Source organism: Terrapene carolina, unplaced genomic scaffold (assembly GCF_002925995.2).
Source record: "Terrapene carolina triunguis isolate 2854851 unplaced genomic scaffold, T_m_triunguis-2.0 Scaffold113, whole genome shotgun sequence".
NCBI classification, from domain to species: domain Eukaryota; kingdom Metazoa; phylum Chordata; order Testudines; family Emydidae; genus Terrapene; species Terrapene triunguis.
Genome location: NW_020664464.1, coordinates 28,607,304 through 28,625,507, shown reverse-complemented (window position 1 = coordinate 28,625,507; position 18,204 = coordinate 28,607,304).

The window sequence follows — 18,204 nt, the reverse complement described above, 5'->3', positions numbered from 1 at the left end:
TCTTGTATTATGGGAATAAGTAAATAACTTTTCCTTATCCACTTTCTCCACATCACTCATAATTTTATACACCTCTATCATATCCCCCCTTAGTCTCCTCTTTCCCAAGCTGAAAAGTCCTAGCCTCTTTAATCTCTCCTCATATGGGACCCTCTCCAAGCCACTAATCATTTTAGTTGCCCTTCTCTGAACCTTTTCTAGTGCCAGTATATCTTTTTTGAGATGAGGAGACCACATCTGTACGCAGTATTCAAGATGTGGGCGTACCATCGATTTATATAAGGACAATAATATATTCTCCGTTTTATTCTCTATCCCCTTTTTAATGATTCCTAACATCCTGTTTGCTTTTTTGACCGCCTCTGCACACTGCATGGACATCTTCAGAGAACTATCCACGATGACTCCAAGATCTTTTTCCCGATTCATTGTAGCTAAATTAGCCCCCATCATATTGTATGTATAGTTGGGGTTATTTTTTCCAGTGTGCATTACTTTACATTTATCCACATTAAATTTCATTTGCCATTTTGTTGCCCATTTTGTTGCCCAATCACTCAGTTTTGTGAGATCTTTTTGAAGTTCTTCACAGTCTGCTTTGGTCTTAACTATCTTGAGCAGTTTAGTACGCTTAGCTTAGTACAATTAGCTTCCTGGAGTTTGGCTTGTGATCCAAATCCCTTTTTACATTTCACATTGTGATGAGAGCTAATTTTTCAAAAGAGCTCAGATTCCAGTGGGCTGAGCTCTTTTGAAAATCTGGCCACTTCCTTTGGTGCCCAAAAGGGAGGTGAGCTCTTTTTGAAAATCTAGTCCCAGTTGCGGGGGCTGAGTCTTTCTGAGAATTCCAGCTGATGAACTTTGAAGCATTATTCATGAGTAGGGTGACCATATGTCCTGTTTTTAAAGGGACAGTCCCGTTTTTTGGGACTTTTTCTTATATAGGCACCTATTGCCCCCCACCCCCATCCCAGTTGCTATCTGGTAACCCTATTCATTAGGGAAATTGTTGGTGACTCACTGGAAGCTCAGCTTTAGATGCTCTCTGGTTCAATTTTGGGGTCCCTACTTCCATCCATCCAGCTCACCTGGTCCTCTACCTGTGTAATTTCAATATATGAAAGGGAGTGTCTGTACCTCCTCAGTCACATGCAATGTGCACCTCTAGTTCTAAACATAACCTGAAATTTTTTGCAGTAGCTGAAGCAGCACTTTTAAGGCTAGTGTCAGTTTATAAATCACATTCTTAATTTTTCTCCCAGGTAAAATTAGTGATAGCTCTATAAAATTCACATATTTGTAATTTTCCATTTCTTGTCTTCATCTGCCAAAGTGGATTGAAGGGATATGCTGAAGCATTAGTACTTTATGCTCACATACGCCATCATAGCAACATCATTACACCTGTGCACTGCTCTGGAAGCCACATGCAGTCTCCCCCCTTTGCTCCAATGGAATCAGGTTTAAGGAGAGTACAGAAACTTTTGGTGGGAGGATATCCCTGAGGAATGTAACTCCTTCTAGATGTGATGTCAGGAGGGGACGTGGGGAGGGATGCCACACTGCTCCTGACATTCTGGATAGTAACAGGGTGTTAATTCTCTGTGACTGGAGCAGAACAGTCTAGAATTTGCCTGTTGGTGCAAGAGCTGGGTGTCTCTTGTGCTAACTTCAACACTGACTCTTTAAGGACATGGTGGTTCAAACACGGGGAGTTCTAGGGAAGGTAGATTAGCAGGTGCTTACTTAGATCCATTCCTCTTCTGCTGAATGTTCCCTACAATGTGTTCTCTTTCAAATACTTGCCTAAAAGTAGCAGTAGACATTTTATTTGAACTTTTGCAAATACTGCATATACAAGACAGGTGTGTTAACATTTAACAGCAAACAGCTTGTGAATATTCAGCTATTAAATTTTAACCCAATGTGTCTTCAGTCGCCACCTTTAATTTGGTAATGACCTCTCAAGGTTCAGTTTATACAGTTTAGAAAAAGCTTATCCAATATTCCTGCACTAGCCAATCTACTGTAAAATTCAGGCGAAGTCCACTTCTTTGAAGTTTCAACGGTCTCTTAAAATTTGTCTACCTCTCACCTTTATTGGAGTTAGTTTACACCAGGGAGGAATTTGTCCCACTCTGCTTGCTCCAAAAATAGTTCTGCAGTGTTAGGCAGAGACTACAGGAGTTACTTCAGGTTTTGCAAATTTGTATCAAATGTGAGAGAGCCAGTCATATTCTTCAAAGAAGAGGTCTTGATCTGAAATTTGCTCATTGTAGTTATTTGGTTATTGCAAGTGTATTGGACACTCTTTTAATTTTATAGGCTGGACCTAGGGAGCTCAGATACCAAATTAAAAGTGGTAACTGATGGCACCTTGGCTTGAAATTTAATATTTGAGAAATTATTAATCCAATAAGGCTAGAGAGGGGAGGAATTTTGACCACTGTTGCATATATTAGCCAAAGATCTGTTCAAAGATCTGTTTAAATATACTTTTACAAATTTTGCCAGATGGTTTAAAAAGAAAGGGACTCTGCCATGTAAGCAAAGGGAATTATTTACAAAGGATGAACTGGTATTTGCTGTCCTTCAGGCCTAGTGGTTACTTTCTCTAAAGAATGAAAGTAAGTGAAGATGCTCACTCTGGGCAGACAAACAGTGGCTATGGTGCTCAGTTTCTGAAGATAAGTCCTCTCACTTATAACTATGTAAGACTACTCTAACTCCATTGTCTTCAGTATACTACCGTAACTCTTGATTTACAACAACGTGAGTGGAAAATCAGATCCAGTGGGCTGTCCTACATCAGCTGTTATGAAGGAGATAAGATTCATGGTAACCTGGTTTAGTGTCACTCATTGGGAACCTCTGAAAAGTCTCTTGTCTTGATACCCCAGGTGTATAAATTGAAACACTCGAGAACATTAGTATCTGGCTGTCTCCCCTACAGCATCTTCTCCTCTTTCACGTTTCACAAATGAATGCGCTGTCCTTTGGAGAGCTGCTGCATATATTCCACATATTCTTATTTGAAATAAAGTAACATTCTGCCTTGTAAATGGTCTGTGTAAATGAATTGTTCTCATGGGGAAAAGGTCAGATTGGACAGCTGTGATAACCACACCTTCGAAGGTTGTGGGAACTCTGACTTTTAAAGAAACAGTAATTATTATTACTGAACTTTTTGTGCAAGACCCTCACCTGGTGTAAACCAACATAGTTCTGTTGATTTGAAGAGAGTTATGTTAATCTATATCATCTGAGAATCTGGTCCTTAATTTTCTGCATGGTGTCTCTTTTAAAAGATAAATCAACTGTTAAGATAGTGTAAATACAAGCAATTACTTTATGATGCATATAATTTAGTTCCTTTCATTGTTTTTAAGAGCATTAGATCCTTTCTTCTAATCACTCCAACCCCTGTCTTCTCCCACATAATATGCAGAGGGAAACAAGTTAGTTAAAAACTTACATGGTGTTTTGATCTTTTGAGGCTGTATTCTCTTCTCATTTCCTGAGGTTTTGCTCTACTCCATTCTGTGCAGTCAGGGGGGTTGGGATACAGTTGGCTCCATGCACTAATGATTTGATGGAAGACTATAAAAACAAGACATTAATACCTATGGATGAATTATCATCCTCACTTTCATTACCTAGGCACAATGGAATGTAGCAAGTCATTAAGGTGGTGTCTTGTTTTATCTACATGCTGGAGAATATGTGGCACATTTCACTTTTAGTTCCTTGGCACCAGGATTTTAAATGCAAATGCTGAACATGAAAACAAATCTTAGTTCAGAAAGAATAATAGAACCGCTCTGCTTTTATTGTGCTTTTGGTCATCTTTAACCTTTCCTTTCAAGTTATTTTTAATGTGTGAGAATTTTCCCTTTTTGTCTGTATAATAAAACTGAGTGTGCCGCTCAACTTTCTCCACAGGCAGTAAAATCTACTTTGATAGCTGAAGCATGGCAAAATAGATATATTCTATTCCTAGAGTAAAACGAAATCAGACAAATTCATTAGAAGAGCTAAAATGTGAACAGTCTATGTATATCCTGCATTTGGGGACCTGAGAAATGGGTGTTTGTAGGTGACCAAAAATTGATGCACAAGAATACTGAGAATGCAAAGTAAATGCTGGGATTCTATTTTTTCCACAAAATAGAAAAAATGAAAAATGAAGTTTGTATGTTTATTCCTTCAGGATATCATGGGTCAGGGACTTCCTGGAGGATGGGGAAGAAAGGGAGTAAACATCTATCCCTAGCACAAAGCCTAATGTAGAGTCCTTCTCCTTTCAGCTCAAACCTTTTCTGTCAGAGTAATAAAACAAAATATGGGAAAATGAATATATCAAAATATCTAACTTAAAAGTTGCTGTCTCTTGTTTTTCCATTCTTCCCTTCTATTCTCTCTTTCCTTCCATCCCACACTTTCACCTTCATATTGGGTTAGATTCTGTAAATCTTATTTATTTTTCATAAATTCTAGGTCCAAAAGGGACCCATATGATTATCTAGTCTGACCTTCTATATGATACAGGCCACTCAGTAGTTCTGGGGTCTGTTTAGCACAGCGCTCATTCAGACAAGTCAGCCTATTGAGCTCAATGAGATTATTCATGTAAATGCTACTCTGGAGTAAATTTAATATTAATTTATGCAAATGGCATCTAGATTCCATGGTGATAGCCATATTAGAAATGCATGTAAATATATGTATGAGAATGGGGTACATAAAACAACACTTCAGGTGAGCTCCTCTCTCTCTCGCTCTCTCTCTCTCTACCTGGAACACTAGGCGTCAATTATGGAATGCTACTTCTGATTCAGACCAATAGAGAGATTTCTAAACCCAAATCAAAAATCTAAATATCCCACTTTGGGGAAGAATACTGTGACTGGTCCTGATTTCTATAACTTCAGATTCAAACAGCCATGAATTTAGAAGATCAGATCAAATTCCAAACTCTGCAGCTTAGGCCTATCTCTCCTTTTAAAAATACAAAATTGAGAACTGCCTGGCTGCTTTTGAGACATTAAATGCACTGGATAGGCCAACATCAAGACTATTGCTTTTGATCTGGTTGCTTTGAAGTGTATGTATCTGGCATTCAGAGACAGGTAACTGGTAATTGGGGTACTTACATATATGTATTTCAGAGTTTCATCTACTTAACAGACAGAGTCTAACCCTGAGTGCCTTTTCTGTCAGGTGCAGACCACCCCCAACCTCCATGGATTTTAGATGGAGTCAAATGTAGATAGCTCCATGAAGGTTAAAACTAAGAATCCTAAATAGCCTCCTCTTCAAAAGCAGGAAGCAAAATGATAATTAGTTCAGCAGTTCAAATTAGACTGTGGAATAGTAAATAGTCTTCAGTATAATAGGTAACTGTTCTTCAGACCAAAGTCCATATTAATACCACAGAATAAGTAAACATGAACAGGAAAAAAATAAAAATCCTTTTACAACAACCAGATATAAATATCTAGAGAGTCTGGCCAAATAACCCAAGGGTTATGTTTTATTTACCAAAATAACATAAGGTTTTATAGACAAATAATCCCAGAAAGTCACCATATATTTATAAAATGCCACTAATGATATTTTCTCAAGCAACAATTCAAACTATGCTCCAGTTTATAGTGCTCTGGACGTCAGCTATTAGTGGACTTTCCATTACAGCAAAATTAAATTTTCCTCAAATTAAATTGTTTAGAGTTTGCAACTTTCTTACTGAATTATTTTAAAAATAGCATATATATGCAGAAAAAATATTAAATACAAACCCTAAATAATATACAGATAACAAAAGGTGGGTAAAGAAAAATGTAAATCTTATTGCCATGGTCCAAAGCCAAATGATGATAAATAGAAGACACCCATTGACTTAATGGGCTTTAGATCAGGCCCATTATGTTCATTATTTGAAATTCTAAAGTGGTGTGCTGCAACAGAAATAATTTATTACTGCATATAGTGACTGAGAACCTAAAAGTCCTGTGATTGTTCCAAATTCCCTAACCAGGCACATGCTGACATTGTAGCAGAAAACCAATTATTGCTGTCATGCCTTCTTTACAGAGACATGGATCCTACAAATGACTATGCATGTGCTTAACTTCCTGCATATGTGTGCATTAAAGCCAATGGAACTACTTACATACATAATGTTAAGCACATATGTGTTTGCAGAACTGGATCTAAGTGTTCTATCCTGCCTAAATCCACTGCACAGATCCCTTGCATCCTGGGTTGCAGAGTCATGGAGACAGTGCATTCTCTTGTTCTTGGTAGCAGTTAAGCAGTACCTGTTTCTGTATTATACAATTGTCCAAGCCTGGTGTCTTCCCAAAGGTGGAATAACACACTGTCCACCTGAAATACCTTTAAAAAGGCTTGAGGGAATGACATTGCCCAACACAGCAAACACAGGAGATGGGTCCATCCCAGGGTGACTGAAGTTCCGCTTCCATACTATCTGTTTTAGTTTGGTTGTAGAGAGAAGTCCCTACAAGTTTGTCAATTGAATAATTGCTTTCCTCTGGTGTCCAAGTCAGACAACCCACCTCTTTTGCTAGGAGGAACTAGAGATCTCTATTTTTAATTAAGCATCTATCCCTAACATGCCCATCATTGTAGTACCTGGCTGTGTCAGCCAAGGAAGAAACTTTAAAGGGATGGCATGTCTTCAAACAGATGCTTTCAGTGCTTCCACACCCAGCCAGAATTTGACTCTTAACAGAATTCTTTAATAATAAGTATAATGTGGATTTAAAAAAGATTGTAGCAACTGAGGATCTGGCCAAAGAGCCATTGGTTTCAATAAACCTATGCTGATTTATACCAGCTGAGAATCTGGACCTATATGTATTGTGAAAGATGCTTTGTATAACTGATCTGGAAATGCATTTAATATTCCAGCTTCACATTTTTATGTAACTCTCCTTTATCTCCAATTACATAGATGTTCATTTTCAGTCCAATTTGCTAGGAACTGTAGTAAGTGAAGGCCCTGATAAAGGCCCAGTATGAGGCCTGAGGCCTGAACTAAAGAAATGGTCAAGACTTTGCTAACATAAAGCAAAGTTAAGCTGTGAGCCAAAGGCAGGCCCTGCTCACAGAAGCTGGCAAGGAAAGGGCTGATGCTGCAAAAAGAGACATACCTAACAGGTACTAGACACCAGATATCAGAATATACACTATACTGGAACATTCCACAGATAACATGGAACAGGCCGACCCATCCCAATGACAGGGGCAAAAGGGTAAAATGATGGATAGAGTTGTTTTGATCGAACCAACATGTACAAGGTGAGAGGCGGCACCTTATTACGTAGAGGGGTTGTACCTTGCTGCGTAGAGGGGTTGCACCTCAATACGTCAGGAGTGATGTGTAACTTGTTGGTACCTGTGTATAAAAATGTATCCCCGGGGTGGTGTCTTTGTCCAGCCGAGGGGGCAGTGGAAAGTCCTGCCACTGACTGAGCTGAGTCCATTGCACTTTCTCGTAGTATGCCCGGTAGACTAAGTAATCTACGGGGAACTGCAATTGTGTCAGGGTCGCAATAAACCTGGCCGAGGTGCCTTCGTACCTTACTAGACTCTGTGGTTATTGGGGGGTTCTCTTCGGGTCTGCTGTGTCAGCTATCTGCGCAGAGCTGGGGCAGCACATAGAGGGAACACACGCACGCAGCCGAGTGATATCAACAGGAGAAAGCAGAAGCACCACACCAGTAGCATCTGACAACAGGAACATTATGTCAACATTCTTTCATAAATTTAAAAGTAAGTCAGTAATTACTAGCAGAAACTAACAAGGGCAACAGAGGAGAAATGGATTGTTCAGTTGAGAGAATTCTGATTGCCTACTCTAATGGGATTTGATCTTTCAGCCTTCAGCAATGTCTGATGCCTAATATATCAGATACTTCAAAGAGGTGGATCAACTAATTTTTAAAAATCCCAGTTCAGTGCATGAAAATCTAAATAGCTCAGCCATGTAGTTTGAAACATACAGTGTCATAATTGACCTGGCAGGGTGATATTTTATGTTCAGCAAATGTAGTCCATTATTTCTTTGGCGTAAAGTGGGGTTTTTCTGTTAGTGTTAATGGCTGTTTATTATTCAGATTAGTCAATTGCCTCTCAAACTTCTCTTCAATAATCCAAACAGATTACGCTCCTTAAATCTCTCACTATAAAGTAGGTTTTCCAGAACTTGAATTATTGCTCTTCTTCCTTTCCAATTTTTCAATATATTTTCCAAAGTGTAGACACCAGAACTGGACACAGAGTTCCACTAGTGGTCTTGCCAATATTACCTCCATCTTCCTATCTGATATCTCCTGTTCATATATACACAAACATTGTGTTCCCCCTTTTGCGACAGCATTGCACTGGGGGTTTATTTCAGTTTATTATCCACCTTGTCCCCAAGTTCTTTTCAGTTTTACAGGTACAGTCCCTTACCCTGGAAACATGGCTTACATTCTATGTTCTTAAATATCTACCTTGCATTTAGTTATATCAAAATACATAAAAAGAACAGGAGTACTTGTGCAGGGCCGGCTCTGGCTTTTTGGCCGCCCGAAGCAAAAAAAAAAAAAAAAAAGGGGGGGGGGGCGGGGGGGCGGGGGAAAAAAAAAAAAACCAAGCCGCCCGCCGGGAGCGCGGGTGCAGGGGGACCGGCTGGGGGGGAGGGAGCGGGCGGGAGAGAGAGAGAAGGGGGCGGCCAGGGCTACAGCAGGGGCGCTGCCACGCGGCCCCTCCCGCTGCGCTGCCTCCTGCCGCCTGCCGCGAGGGCTCCGCTCCGGGTGGGGAGGGAAGGACGAGGACTGCCCTGCAGGGCGCTCTGGTTCTCCGCGCTGCTGCCCCCTACAGGGCGGCCGGAGCGGAACAAGGAAAAAAAAAAAAAGCGGCCGAGCCGCCCTAGGATTGGGCAGAATGCCGCCTCCAACAATCTGCCGCCCCAAGCACCAGCTTGCTCAGCTGGTGCCTGGAGCCGGCCCTATACTTGTGGCACCTTAGAGACTAACAAATTTATTTGAGCATAAGCTTTCGTGGGCTACAGCCCACTTCTTTGGATGCATAGAATGGAACATATAGTGAGGAGATATATATACACATAAAGAGAGCATGAAAAGGTAGGAGTTGTCTTACCAACTCTGAGAGGCCAATTAAGTAAGAGAAAAAACTTTTGAAGTGATAATCAAGATAGCCCAGTACAGACAGTTTGATAAAAAGTGTGAGAATACTTACATGGGGAGATAGATTCAATGTTTGTAATGGCTCAGCCATTCCCAGTCTCTATTCAAGCCTAAGTTGATTGTATCTAGCTTGCATATCAATTGAAGTTCAGCAGTTTCTCGTTGGAGTCTGTTTTTGAAGATTTTCTGTTGCAAAATTGCCACCCTCAGTCTGTTACTGAGTGACCAGACAGGTTAAAGTGTTCTCCTACTGGTTTTTGAATGTTATGATTCCTGATGTCAGATTTGTGTCCATTTATTCTTTTGCGTAGAGACTGTCCGGTTTGGCAAATGTACATGGCAGAGGGGCATTTCTGGCACATGATGGCATATATCACATTAGTAGATGTGCAGGTGAACGAACCCCTGATGGCATGGCTGATGTGATTAGGTCCTATGATGATGTCACTTGGATAGATATGTGGACAGAGTTGGCATCGGGCTTTGTTGCAAGGATAGGTTCCTGGGTCAGTGTTTTTGTTCAGTGGTGTGTGGTTGCTGGTGAGTATTTGCTTCAGGTTGGGGGGTTGTCTGTAAGCGAGGACAGATCTGTCTCCCAAGATCTGTGAGAATGAGGGATCATCTTTCAGGATAGGTTGTAGATCTTTGATGATGCGCTGGAGAGGTTTTAGTTGGGGGCTGAAGGTGACAGCTAGTGGTGTTCTGTTATTTTCTTTGTTGGGCCTGTCTTGTAGGAAGTGACTTCTGGGTACTCGTCTGGATCTGTCAATCTGTTTTTTCACTTCAGCAGGTGGGTATTGTAGTTTTAAGAATGCTTGATAGAGATCTTGTAGGTGCTTGTCTTTGTCTGAGGGATTGGAGCAAATGCGGTTGTATCTTAGAGCTTGGCTGTAGACAATGGATCGTGTGGTGTGTCCTGGATGGAAGTTTTCCAACATAAAATGGAATGCTCTTCATGGATGGCATTGTCTTGTCTATATTTCAGCCCTGTTCCACCAAGTATTCCATAAAACAGCATTAGAAACACAAACAAGATAATGCAAGTTGTGGAAAATCTTAAATAAGGATGGATTTGATGTTTGTTCAGGTTGTACCAGAATAATCAGCTAGTACTGACAGATCAACAATCACTACAAGACCTATGAAAACATCCATTCCATCTCCCTGCTAATGAGGATTATTCTGTACAGTGCATTTTCTAGTATTTTGAGCAGTCCTGTGCAATGGGGTTTCCAATCCTTGCCTTCATATTCCACTGCAGCTTAATGCACCCAGTGTCAGGATGCTTTTCTTCTCCTTCATTGTGGATGAAAATCAAGCAGTTAGAGGTGCAAGTGCTCAGCTTTGTACCTATGTTTCATTTTGCAGGCCCAAAAGGCACTTGTAAGGAGGGAGATCAGGCCTTGGCTTTGCACATTTTGGGGCTTATTTTTGCAATTTGTGATATCTAGATATACATTTCAACATGCAAGGAACATGTGCTGTACCTGTGTTTATGTTAACTAATTACACATCCTAATACACAGCATATGGATGTTTGTTTGTGTGATGTCATATCTAAGAACACTGAAATAAATGCACATATTTATTTCAATGTGTGATCACCGAAATAACAGTATGCAAAAGAGTCCTGACCCAAAGCCCATTGAAGTCAATAGAGAGACTTCTGTTAACTTCAATGGGCATTGGATCAGGTACTAATTATGCACAGTGCACTTATGCACTCAGTCTCTTGAAATATTTCTGGCTAAACCTGAAAAGTGCTAGATAACTTGTGACCATTAATACATTCTGCAGCTGTGCAAGCGAAGCCCGTAACTTGCTCAGTGGCAAAATATGTGTTGACTTGAAGGGCAGAGTGCCAACAATAATTTATGGAGAATAAATCCATTCTTTAAGTGTGTATAATGTGATTGAAGGGTTGGTGCATCGTGGAATGTTTTGCCTTCCTCTAAAGCACTAGTTAATGACCATTATTGGAGATGATATGTTGGATCTGTACAATATAATATGGCAAATCTTGTGTTCATAAAACCAAGGAAAATAAATACTAACAATTGTCAGTGCAAGGCTATGGTTGAGATTTCACATGCACTTGTCAGGAAATTCAAAGTTATGTTTCATACAGCAACCATACATCAATTACCTAATATATACCATAATCAGCCTCACTCTTTGCTCCAATGAGTATATTGGAGCAACATCAGCATTAAAGTTATCACCAGATACCATATTACAAATGATATGTGCAAGAGTAAAGTTATGCTTTCTGTAAGGATTCCCTGAATTTCCTGAGTTTTGTGAATGTAAAATCAAAATGACAAAATTGCATTAATGTAGGTTTTTGTTTACTCTCTGCAATTACCTCTACTATCAATGCCATTCTTCTGGCATGTGTTTCAGCACTGTACCAGGGTATAATTTGGGGGTGAATTGTTAAATGTCTCTTTGTATCATCAGACAAGCATTATACAGCTGGCTACTGTGCATAGCACAATGACAACTGAGAAATTCCTAGGTGGTCACAGGTTTTGTTATGGAGCATTTCGTGCCCAGGACTCATCAGTTGTAAAGCTTTCTGTAACTTCAGTTTGGAAATTTGAGAAGCTGAGTAGCAGTTGCCAGATGACTTTGTAATTAGATTTACTGACCCCTGAGTAAAAGCATTGTCTCTGAAAAGCTTGGACAGATAGCTGTGTCATATGGTTTGGAAAAAAGTAAATAAACATTGGTTGTAATGTCAAATCTAGCTTCTTTATAAATGAGTAGCTCTGCAAAATTCAGGTCCTGATATAAACTTTTCAACCTTTGTAGGTGTCTAGATCTTGGATTTAATTTGGAGCCACCATTACACTGGGACTGAATTGAGTCCATTAAGGTTTTGTTCATCAGAGTTTGTGTTTCAACAGTTATTCATATAGCTTCTTTTAAAGAATTTGAGGCCATTTATCGACTCTTAAAACTTAGCGTTGAAAATCTCAACCTTTCAATGTATCTTCGTATTTTGTGTCTAAATCCCCTATCAAGTTATGAAAATCTGAACCCAAACGTCTACCCTAATTTCCCGAGTTTTCATGCAACCTTTGTATTTAGATGGGAGATTTAAGAAAAGCAAAGATTACAAAATAAACTTCTAACAAAAGAGCAAAACATGATCACACAGGTTTCTCAGATCATAATAAACAATATTAATACAGTAACTTATTCAAAAACCCTCTCCACATATGACACCATGCTTGCTCATACATTGTCCTCTTACATGAGTCAGGCATAAGGGATAGTTCCGAATAATTTTTTTCAGGGTGTTGGCAGTATACTATGTTTTTACATCCTTCACATTGCATGCTCAGTGTCAATATCTTCCCATATGATCAGCTAATTCTTTGTGGGTTTTAATGCATTGAAATATTTCAGAAGCTTTATTTTGAACTGTACTTTATAGTCAGTCATCTCAGGCTTTGATCTCATTAGTTCTCCAAGGCTAAGTAGAATTGAACCTGGTCAGGTTTTGGATGGGAGAGCAAAGTGCTCCGGGATGTGTTGCAGTGATTTAGTAGCATTCTTTCCTTTGACTCAGTGCTGATTGATTTAATTCTCCAGCATAAGGTTCCAACTAATTCTAGGTGTTAAAGATCTCACAGCACTTTTTGCAAATGGAGAGCTGTTGTCCCAGAGTCTTAAGGCTACGTCTAGACTTGCAGAGATTTTGCACTGTCAGTTTAACCGGTGATAGTGAACGGGTGAAAGAAAAGCGCTGGTTTGTGTATTCACTTACTTCCACAGGCATCAGAGAGTGTTTACATTTACAGCACTTCCATCACCAATGAGAGCAGGGCACTGAGGGCAGCTATCCCACAGTTTTCAGAGTAGCTCTCTCCATTTTGACGATAGGTCTTGTAGGAAGGTGGGGGTGCATCCTGGGTCCCTGCACAGCCTCCTCTCCCCAAACACTGATTAGCTCAGCATTTCTCCAAGCAGGGCATTCTTTGCTCTGTGGAGCAGGCATTGTCACCTGGCCAGATGATAAGTGAGCACTTGCCAAGAATACAGGAAGGGGAATTTCAAAGTTCCCTGGGCTTTAGAGGGGGAGGGGTGGATGTCTGTTTACCTGACAGCAGAGCTGCTGGCCAGAGTGGTCACCAGGGTCGGCTTTAGGCCGATTCCGCTGATTCCCCGGAATCGGGCCCCGCTCCCCCAGCCGGAGCCCGGCAAGCCCCTTGGCCCCGCTCCCCCGGCCGGAGCGCCGGCCCGAGCCCAGCAAGCCCCTTGGCCCCGCTCCCCCGGCCGGAGCGCCGGCCCGAGCCCGGCAAGCCCCGCGGCCCCGCTCCCCCGGCAGGAGCACCGGCCTGAGCCCAACAACCCCATGGTCCTGCAACCCCGGCCAGAGCGCAGCAATCCGAAGTGCCACTGAAGACTAGGAGTGCCGCCCGGTGAGTACAAGCCCCACGAATCGGGCCCTGCACTTGCTAAAGCCGGCCCTGGTGGTCACCTAGGCACTGTGGGATATCCTGAGGAGGCTAAAAGCTGTGTAAACAGGAAGAATGCGTCTTCACTTGCATATCACTGGTATGAGCTGTATGCCTCTCCTGGAGGTGGTTTTCTTTTTGCGGTGAAACTTCTGAGTTTCACTGCAAAAAGTCATTGGCAAGTGTAGACGCTCCCATGGTTTTTGCATAAAAAAGGGACTTTTTCAACTTTTAATAGCAAGTGTAGACATGCCCTCATTTCAGTATGGGTGATTACACTTCACCTGCCTAAACCCCTATGTTGGTTTAGTTGGGAACTATATTTTTACTCCTTTTTCTCCTATCCCTAAACTGTTATAAATAATTTTACTCCGTTTAGTCCAGAAGCACCTGCATTTCAATAGTGGGGAATGTATAATGATACCTTGTATGTAGTTTAATTTTATCATGAGTTTTGAGGCTTGCAAAAATCAATATGCTATTATCATTTAAGATAGAAACCTGGGATACCGGACAAATGTCATATAGCAAAGAGCTTGAGGCTTTAGAACAATACCTGACAAAAATGGAAGAAAAAGCCAAAGTATTGGCACAAGAAGTAAAATGCTTACTTACATTGAATGTGGAAGGCTTCTTAGTTTGCTTTCATATCTGTGGGTCAGATGCACTACTGATGTAAATTGGTGAAACTCTATTGATTTCAGCTGAATTATGTCAATCTCCATCAGCTGAGAATCTGGCCCTGTGTCTCCCCACAGGTGTTTATGTTTTAGGATGGTGTATATGTAGTCAGAAATAATCATCTTTGTCTGCGTGAGTAGGTATCTGATCCGTGTGAGATTTCCATAGTGAGGGGCTGATTTTGATCAGACCAAGGCCTGCAGCAAAGCCAGTCTCCAGGCAATCTAACAAGTGCACCTGGTCTGTAGTAGACTGCCTGATTGGTTGGAAGGATCAGCAGACTGGCTCTTAATCCCAGTAGCAGTTCAGTAACTACTCAAAGCATTTGTGCATGGCTGTGATAGTACCTACTCCTACCTTGCCTCACTCTAGGGCTACATCTACACTACAGGGGGGAGTCGATTTAAGATACGCAAATTCAGCTACGTGAATAGCGTAGCTGAATTCGACGTATCACAGCCGACTTACCCCGTTGTGAGGACGGCGGCAAAATCGACTTCTGCGGCTTTTTGTTGGCGGCGCTTACTACCACCTCCCCTGGTGGAGTTAGAGCGCCGATTCGGGGATCGATTGTCGCGTCCCGATGGGACGCGATAAATCGATCCCCGAGAGGTCGATTTCTACCCGCCGATTCAGGCGGGTAGTATAGACCAGACCTAGGTAACCCAGCTGTGACTCCCAACCTCTTGGCTTCAGCTTTGGGCCTTGGCTCTGGCACCTGGCCAATGATTTCTTCTTTGACCCCTGTGCCTGATTGCCCATGCCCTGGTCACTGATGCTAATGCCTTGAGTATTCCCTTACCTCCCAGTCCCACACTCTACTGTCCCTTCTGCCTACAGGGTCACTTTCTCCTTTCCTTAACTTCCCCTGCTCTGAGACTGTTTATTTGGTATCTCTATTTTCTTTGTTTTCTATTCTTTGATTTTTAATAGTGCTCTCCCTCTTTTTTACACTTTTTTCCTCACTCTTTCTCTGTTCATCCCTTCCTTTCTCCCCCACGATCCTTTAGTGTACTCCTTTTTCTTAGCTCTTGCCCTATCTACCTCTTCCTCTCTGTCACACTCACTCTCTCTTTTGTTTCTCTTCCATTCCCTTCTCTCTGAAACAGGTTCCTTTTGTCCCCCTTTGGCCAGCTATAATATAGTGCTTCTCTTTGTTGCAGGGAGGGGAAGCACAGAAGCTAGTAGAGGCAAGGATAGTAGCCACCTCGTGCTGGTGCTGAGCTGCTTGTTAGCTTGCCGTTCATAGCGCTACCTAGAGTCCTCCTTTAATTTCATGTGGTTCTGTAGCTATGAGGTGGCGAAGGGTTGTTTCAAGGGCTCTTTGAGAGACTCTTTAGAATGGGAGTGCAGGATAGCACCATGTGACCACTATGGTAGTGGGGTAATACTTGAGGCACATATGTATTGCTTTTAAATTGTGTTGATTTTCCTGAAAAGTTGTACAAAGTTTAATGGAGAATAATTCTGCATGATAGGTTTTTTTAGCCATCATCTGGAATCAATGGTGGATTAGCCAATGGGTCCTGGGCCCAGGAGCCCTGGCCAATTGGGGGACCCTGGAAAAATGGGCACCCCTGCACCCTGACCCGCTCAGGCCACCCGGTGCTCCTGCAGGGGAGCAGGGTTGGGGCATGGGGTTTGCAAGCCCCCGCTCCATGGCTGGAGCACCAGGCAGGTAGAGTAAGCCCCCACGCTCTGACCTTACTCCCTGGCAGGAATGCGAGGTGGGGTAAGCCACTGTGCTCTGACCCCATTTCCCTGGCAAGAGCCGGGGGCACCACTTGCTCTGGCCCAGGGCCCAACAAACCCTAATCTGCCCCTGTATAAAATGTAATAGAGAATTATATCCCTGCTGTAGCTTTTGTATAGCTCCATGTGACATTTTATGCAAAATATTGCTAACTAACTAATTTGTATATTTACAAATAATTTGCAGAACATCATAAACATCAGTTTATGGCCTAATCAGTGACAGGGTAACGTACGGTGCTACGCAAACCTAGGCAACTCTCTAAGACTGAGGCATTCCTTCAATCCTATCTCGTTCCTCATGCATCCTAACATGGTGTTTACTTTTTTGATTCCAGGGTAAATGTTGCTTGAGTAATTAGTGCAATACCAGCACTTTTTTAAAAATGTCCTCTTTCAAAACAGACTTATTTGGAAATCAAGATCAGTTACTTTGGTACATTGAGGTATGGCTCCCCATTTAAAAACGTCCCAGTGCTCTTTAAATCAAAGCACTGAGACTGTAGAGTAATATACAGAACTGTGACCTCCCCCCCCCCCCCCCTTGTGCTATGCAGGTGAGTAACTTTACATATATGAATAATGCCATTGAGTTCAATGTGGCTGCTCACATGCACAAATGGTTGCAGAGTTTGGGCCTACAAACTTTAATAAGTAGGTCTGCACCGCACGAGTATCTATACAGCAAAGATCCAAAGTCCTGTCCAGTCCCTGCATTGATTGGGTTCAGTATGAAACCTGTGAAGGATTCTCATGAGGAAGCCTCTTCTGGTTGTTCCTAAATCCTTGTCCCTGATCCTGCAATGAGCTCCTTTGCAGATAGATTCCCGCATCTCTACAAACCCTATTAATATCAGCAGGCCTGGATCTCACTGCAGGATTGGTGCCTTGCTCAGGACTCTGGAGTGGATATTCCCAGAACATTGCATACCACCTGATGCAGAAAGATATACGTATCTATTTTCCAGATGTAAGAAAGGACTATGTGAGACATTTCTCATGTGTTACCAAATTAATATAGTTGGGTTGAATAATTACTTGGAGCTCAAATCCATGCCAGTGAGAACTTTGGCCCAAGCGAGAAGTGCACAGAGTTGTATGTATTTTTTTAATTGCTATCTGTAAATTTGCCAAGTTTACAAAGCTGAATGAATTGGAAATGGCAACTGGCATAGGAGCAGGCTCCCCACTTGCTCAGCTTATTTTGCTAAAAGAAAAAACCACTACCTGTACTTTCAATATGCTCATTTTAATTAACTTTCAACATTGCATTAGAACGGGCAATCTCCCTGCTAGCTGCTGGAAAAAAGCTGCCTATTAATCAAGTAGAGACCAAAAGTACTTTACAAGCAGGGATTTTTTTTTCCACTTTTTTTTTTTTTTACAAAGAATACTTAATTTTACTGTTTTTCCTTTAAAATTGGGTTTTATCATATTAATGTTGCAACCTTTAGAATAACTATAAATGGAAATTTGATCGCAAAGCAAGGGAAGGAAAATGTTCAGAGAACATTTAAGAAAAAAAAAAACATTTGGCCACTGGGGGCCACTGTGTTTCCTTGCCAGCTAACTGGTTCTGTCAGTGATGGAACAATCTTAACTGGAAGGGCCTGATCCTGCCCCTATCAAGTCAGTGGTACAAGTCACAGTGACTTCAGTGGTGCAGGATAAAATCCTAAGGGAGATGCTTAATTTTAACAGAAATTTTTCTTGTTGTGTAAGATTTTAATATATCGTTATGACTAATGCAGCAAAAATGTTTGCAATTTCATTCTGTTTCTGTACATAGTTAATGAGAATAATTGCATACTAAGGGTTGGTCCTGCAACCGTATAGCACATGAGTAATTTTAGGGCCTGGTTTGAGTTCCGGATTAGTCAATAGCAAACTGTATTTACTTCCATGGGAGCAGGATCAGACCCTTAGGCACCAAACTTGCAAAGAATCTGGGGAACGCAGAGTTGGCTTAAAGCCATCTTGTCACCTTCCTTCCCCAATCTCTGCAGTACATGCTGCGCTGAGAAGCTGGGAATCTGGCCACGTGCTTTGGAGCATCTGCATAGAAAACCAGTCCCTCTAAGTCCTCT